Here is a 7,242-nt window from a genome sequence, read left to right on the forward strand (position 1 = left end):
AGGGAGGGGGGGGGTGTTTTGGCCCATGTTAAAACGTTGTTGTGGTACAGAAGGCCCTCTGACTGGTGGCTGGCAAGGTGGAAGGGGGGGGGGGGATTTGACTGGGGCCCAAAATAACCTGGCGTCGCAGGGTATCAATTAATGAATGTATGTCCCCTCGGTAAGGGGAGGCATAAATTTTTTTTGCAATAATAGTGCTGCATCTCCCCCATCTAAGGTGAGCCTGCACAGAATCAAGAAGGATTTCAAATGTTCACCAGGAAAAAAATGTAACACATCACATAAAACACAAATTGGCGTACTGTTGCCTGGAATATTGTTCAAATAGTCAAAGAACATTATGTGGGTTCATGGGTCTTTAGAGCTGTCAGAGATTAAGAAATGTAATAACATTCGTGAGCTAACCAAATGTGGAGATTCCGGCAGTCTGTATATATAAAGGGATAGGGCCAAAAAAAGATTGCCTGACATATATACTTTGATAAACCAGACGGCTTGGAAGCCAACATTAAAATTACCTGGCAACCATCAAGTACAAGTGAGCGCTAAACCACACTGTGCATCCTCAGATGGGTAGGCCACAGCCATCATAGATTTCATACCACATCCGGATGAAAGGTCTTTACATAGACTAGGGGTGCTTAACCTGCTTACCTCCAGCTGTTGTAAAACTACAACTCCCACAATGACCTCCTGTAGACTGATAGCTGTAGCCTGTCCAGGCATGGTGGGAGTTGTAGTTTAGCTACATCTGGAGGTCCGCAGGTTGCCCCATCCCTGAAATGGCCAAATAGTGGCCAATTACCAACAGTTACAAAGATGCTTTAGGATTGATGATCAAAACTTACGGCCTTAACCCTTTAAGGACTCGGCCCTATTTCACCAGGCAAATCTGATCAGTGTCACTTTAAGTGCTGATAACTTTAAAACGCTTTGAGTTATCCAAGCCATTCTGAGATTGTTTTTTCTTCACATATTGTACTTCATGACACTGGTAAAATGAAGTAAAAAAAAATCTTTTTTATTTATAAAAAAAAATACCAAATTTACAATTTTTTTTAAAAAAAATGCAAATTTCTACTTCTATAATACTTAGTAATACCTCCAAAAATAGTCATTACTTTACATTCCCCATATTTCTACTTCATGTTTGGATCATTTTGGGAATGATATTTTATTTTTTGGGGATGTTACAAGGCTTAGAAGTTTAGAAGCAAATCTTAAAATTTTTCTGACATTTTCAAAAACAAAATTTTTAGGGACCAGTTCAGGTCTGAAGTCACTTTGCGAGGCTTACATAATAGAAACCACCCCAAAATGACCCCATTCTATAAACTACACCCCTCAAGGTAGTCAAAACTGATTTTACAAACTTTGTTAACCCTTTAGGTGTTCCACAATAATTAATGGAAAATAGAGATACAATTTCAAAATTTCACTTTTTTGGCAGATTTTCCATTTTAATAATTTTTTTCCATTTACAAAGCAAGGGTTAACAGCCAAACCAAACTCAATATTTATGGCCCTGATTCTGTGGTTTACAGAAACACCCCATATGTGGTCGTAAACTACTGTACGTGCACACGGCAGGGCGCAGAAGGAAAGGTGCGCCATACGGTTTTTGGAAGGCAGATTTTGCTTGACTGTTTTTTTTTACACCATGTCCCATTTGAAGCCCCCCTGATGCACCCCTAGAGTAGAAACTCCATAAAAGTGGCCCCATCTAAGAAACTACACCCCTCAAGGTATTCAAAACTGATTTTACAAACGCCGTTAACCCTTTAGGTGTTCCACAAGAATTAATGGAAAATAGAGATACAATTTCCAAATTTCACGTTTTTGGCAGATTTTCAATTTTAATAATTTTTTACAGTTACAAAGCAAGGGTTAACAGCCAAACCAAACTCAATATTTATGGCCCTGATTCTGTAGTTAACAGAAACACCCCATATGTGGTCGTAAACCGCTGTATGGGCACACGGCAGGGCGCAGAAGGAAAGGAATGCCATACGGTTTTTGGAAGGCAGATTTTGCTGGACTGTTTTTTTTTACACCATGTCCCATTTGAAGCCCCCTGAAGACCCCTAGAGTAGAAACTCCAAAAAAGTGGCCCCATTTTAGAAACTACGGGATAGGGTGGCAGTATTGTTGGTACTAGTTTAGGGTACATATGATTTTTGGTTGCTCTATATTAGGGCTGTTTCACACGAGCGGATGCCGTGCGTGGCATCCGCTCCGTGAATGACAGCCAAGACCCGATGTAGACTGCAGAGGCACGGAGCAGTAACATGACTGATAATGCTCTGTGCCTCTCTGTGATCTCTTTACTACTAAATCACAGTGAGCTAAAGTTGTCATTGTGATTTCGTGTGAAACAGCCCTTACACTTTTTGTGAGGCAAGATAACAAGAAATAGCTGTTTTGGCACCGTTTTTATTTTTTGTTATTTACAACACTCATCTGACAGGTTAGATCATGTGATATTTTTATAGACCAGGTTGTCACGGATGCAGCGATACCTAATATGTATACTTTTTTTATTTATGTAAGTTTTACACAATGATTTCTTTTTTGAAGCACAAAAAATGATGTTTTAGCAAAAAAAATGATGTTTTAGTGTTTCCATAGTCTGAGAGCCATAATTTTTTCAGTTTTTGGGCGATTACCTTGGGTAGGGTATGATTTTTGCGGGATGAGATGACGGTTTTATTGGCACTATTTTGGGGTGTGTGTGACTTTTTGATCGCTTGCTATTACACTTTTTGTGATGTAAGGTGACAAAAAATGTTTTATTTAGCACAGTTTTTATTTGAAATTTTTTACGGTATTCATCTGAGGGGTTAGGTCATGTTATATTTTTATAGAGCCAGTTAATACGGACCCGGCGATACCTAATATGTATACTTTTTTTTATTTATGTAAGTTTTACACAATAATATCACTTTTGAAACAAAAAAAAAATCATGTTTTAGTGTCTCCATAGTCTGAGAGCTATAGTTTTTTTTAGTTTGTGGGCGATTATCTTAGGTAGGGTCTCATTTTTTGCGGGATGAGATGATGGTTTGATTGGCACTATTTTGGGGTGCATATGACTTTTTGATCGCTTGCTATTACACTTTTTGTGATGTAAGGTGACAAAAAATGGTTTATTTCGCACAGTTTTTATTAGTTATTTTTTACGGTGTTCATCTGTTAGGTCATGTGATATTTTTATAGAGCCGGTCGATACGAACGCTGCGATACCAAATATGTCTACTTTATTTTTATTTATGTAAGTTTTACACAATAATAACTTTTTTAAAACAAAAAAAATTATGTTTTAGTGTCTCCTTATTCTGAGCCTTATTTTTTTTTAATTTTTTGCGCGATTGTCTCAGGTAGGGGCTCATTTTTTGTGGGATGAGGTGACGGTTAGATTGGTACTATTTTGGTGGGCAAACGCCTTTTTGATCGCTTGCTGTTGTACTTTTTGTGATGTAAGGTGACAAAAAAAATGGTTTATTTAGCATAATTTTTATTTTTTACAATTTTCTTTACTTTATTTGGGGAAAATGACGTTTTTGTTTATTTTTTAATTTTTTTTTTGTCCCACTTTGGGACTTGAACTTTTGGGGGTCTAATCCTTTACAATGCATTACAATACTTCTGTATTGGAATGCATTGGCTGTGTAATACAGTGTGTATTACTCATACAGCTTCCGGCCTGTGAGATCCAGGGGCTGGATCTCACAGGCTCTTCACCGGAAGGCAGCGCGATGCCACTGCCGACCACCGCCGCCGCACCAGGTAAAAGCCGCAAACCGCAGGTCTGAATTGACCTGCGGTTTGCGACGATCGCCGACACGGGGGGGTCACGGGACCCCCCCCCAGCGCATTTAGCCGTGGTGCCTGCTCAATGATTTCAGCAGGCACCGTGTTCCGATCACCGCCCGCCGGGCGGCGGTGATCGGAACTATAGATGACGTACCAGTACATCATGGGTCCTTAAGGACTCGGGACCCATTCCGTACTGGTACGTCATGGGTCCTTAAGGACTTGGGACCCATGCCGTACTGGTATGTCATGGGTCCCTAAGGGGTTAAATCCATCACTGGTCTAAGGAACCTCAATTGTTGGGTATACAAATAGGGCCTTTTACGTGACCCCCCTTCACCACTGCGGCCCTTCTCTGTAAGTTCACGGCGGAACTGGTCTCGACAACTGTTCCACCTTGTCTTGTTTTTTTTGACTGTGGAAACATAAAACATTAAAAACAATACATTAGATAAGTTGTGTGTAGTGTGTAAAAATACTAATACACATTCAAAGAAACATCTTCTGATGACCTTAAAATGAAATAGCTTTAAATACATGCTAAAAAGGGGATAATAGATAGTACATAGTCCAGTAGGGCATAGCTCCATAACAGGCCGCAGCCTACATATCGGCCTGTGCCGGCAACTGTAACTACATGGGTCAGGCATGTCCCAGTCTGAGTTAGGCCTGGGGCAGGGATTAATATTGTGGCCGCTTACACTGTCGCCTCACCAGGCCGAACTCCCCAGCAGCAAAACAATGTCCTTTACAACATGTTGGGCCGGGTCTCTGAAAACATACATTAACATGAAATGCCTATGAAAAAACACCCCAGAGCAATGTCGGACAGTATATTGTGGTACTGATGTGGACCAATAGATACTAATGTGCACCACATGGATGAAGGAGGTGAATATTGTGAATAGGCCTTTAGCAATATAATAATATGTTTGGAAAGGGGACAGATGTCTTAATATCAATTCTAACAGGCCGACATATGTACAAAACTGTAAAAGGACGCACTCTGTGTTCACATCACTACCGTGTGCTGGAGCAAAGGTGAAATGCATTAAAAACACAATGAATGACAAACATGCACAGGGAAAAACAGAAGTATGTCCACAAAAGGGACAATAATATTAACTCATGTGATTCCTAAGTAATTATGGAGGACACAAGGGCAGGGACACCAAACCACATAGCTTGCACGAACCTGAATCCGCACGACCTCTGCTGTCTGCTCGGTCCCATTCTCCCGGCTTCATCCTTCTTGCTACTTTCTCACAGGGCGCATCTTTTTTTAGTTTGTCATGATACATATTTGTCCTGGTGTCCCAAAGCTCTGGGCATTCCTGGACAAGCGTTATACGTTTTTCAACATCCCCGCGGGGCATTTTGACAGCAGCACTTGGCAAACACTTCTGAAGCTGGATAGTATTTACAAACTGTCCAGCCAAAACCAGTTTCAACTTCCTCTACAAGTTCAGGCCTGGTGGGGTTTCATAGCAACCATCCTCAAAAAATGCGGATGCGGACGACATACGGATTGTTTCCGTTGGTCATCCGCATTTTTTGCGGACCCATTGACTTCAATGGGTCCGCAAAGCATTTATTGCGGACAAGCATTCCTCTTTTCGCGGAAGGGAATCACGGACAGCGGATGTGGAAAACAAACGGTTGACTACACCACATTTGCCACGGCTCCATAGAAATTAAAGGGTACTCATCCTATCCACAAAAAAAATAACATGTCCTATTCTTGTCCGTTTTAGGCATTGTTACAATGGATCCACAAAAAAAAACGGATGGCATACAGATGTTATCCTTTTTTTTTTGCGGACTGCAAAACACATACGTTCCTGAGCATGTAGCCTTAAGATAAGAGAATTCACACATGAGAGAAGCCATATTCATGTTAAGAATGTGGGAAATGTTTTAGTACTAAAGACAGACTGAACATTCATCAGATAAGGCTACTTTTACACTTGCGGCAGAGTGATCCGGCAAGCAGTTCTGTCGCCGGAACTGCCTGCTGGATCCGGCAAAACGTATGCAACTGATGGCATTTGTAAGACTGATCAGGATCCTGATCAGTCTGAAAAATGGCTGATCAGTTAGAAAAATGCATTGCAATACCGGATCCATCTTTTCGGTGTCATCTGGAAAAACGGATCCGACATTTATTTTTGTCACCTTTCTTTCGGTCTGCGCATGCACAGACTGGAAGGACTGATCCCGTATTCTGGTATTGATACAGTTCTATGGAAAAAATGCCGGATCCGGCATTCAGGCAAGTGTTTCGTTTGTTTGGCCGGAGATAAAACCGTAGCATGCTGTGGTTTTATCTCTGTCCTGATCAGTCAAAAAGACTGAACTGAAGATATCCTGATGCATCCTGAATGGATTACTCTCCATTCAGAATGCATGGGGATATGCCTGATCAGTTCTTTTCCGGTATAGAGCCCCTGTGACGGAACTCTATGCCGGAAAAGAAAAACGCTAGTGTGAAAGTACCCTAAGTCACACAAGAAAGAAGCTGTATTCATGTTCAAAATGTGGGACATATTTTACAAAAAATTCACACCTTGTTAGGGTACTTTCACACTAGCGTTTTTCTTTTCCGGTATTGAGTTCCGTCCTAGGGGCTCAATACTGGAAAAGAACTGATCAGTTTTATCCTAATGCATTCTGAATAGAGAGCAATCAGTTCAGTATGCATCAGGATGTCATCAGTTCAGTCACTGAATGGCGTTTTGGACGGAGGAAATACCGTGGCATGCTGCGGTATTATCTTCATCCAAAATTCCGAATTAGTTGCCTTAATTTACATTGAAATGTATTAGTGGCGGATCCGGCATTAAAAATACAGCAATGCCGCATCCATCCTTCTGGTCTGCGCATTAAAATGTGCAAAAAATATATAACGGATACCTTTCTCCGGATGACATCCGGAGAGACGGATCCGTTCTTGCAATGCATTTGTAAGACGGATCCACAAATGATGTCCGTTTTCATGCAGATTGCCTGATCCGGCAGGCAGTTCCGGCGACAGAACTGCTTGCCGGATCACTCTGCCGCAAGTGTTGCGTGTGCAAGTAGCCTTAAACATGAGAGAAGCCACATTCATGTTCAGAATGTGGGAAATGTTTTATAGATAAGTCAAGTCTTGTTGTACATGATAGAAGTCACACAGGAGAGAAACCATATTCATGTTCAGAATGTGGGAACTGTTTTACATATAAATCACATCTTGTTGAACATAGGAGAAGTCACACAGGAGAAAAGCTATACTCATGTTCAGAATGTGGGAAATGTTTTATAGATAAGTCAAGTCTTGTTGTACATGATAGAAGTCACACAGAAATGAAACCATATTCATGTTCAGAATGTGGGAAATGTTTTACAAAAGCGATCACATCTTGTTAGACCTCATGTTACACATGAGAG

The sequence above is a fragment of the Bufo gargarizans genome, chromosome 1, assembly GCF_014858855.1.
Source record: "Bufo gargarizans isolate SCDJY-AF-19 chromosome 1, ASM1485885v1, whole genome shotgun sequence".
Taxonomy (NCBI): domain Eukaryota; kingdom Metazoa; phylum Chordata; class Amphibia; order Anura; family Bufonidae; genus Bufo; species Bufo gargarizans.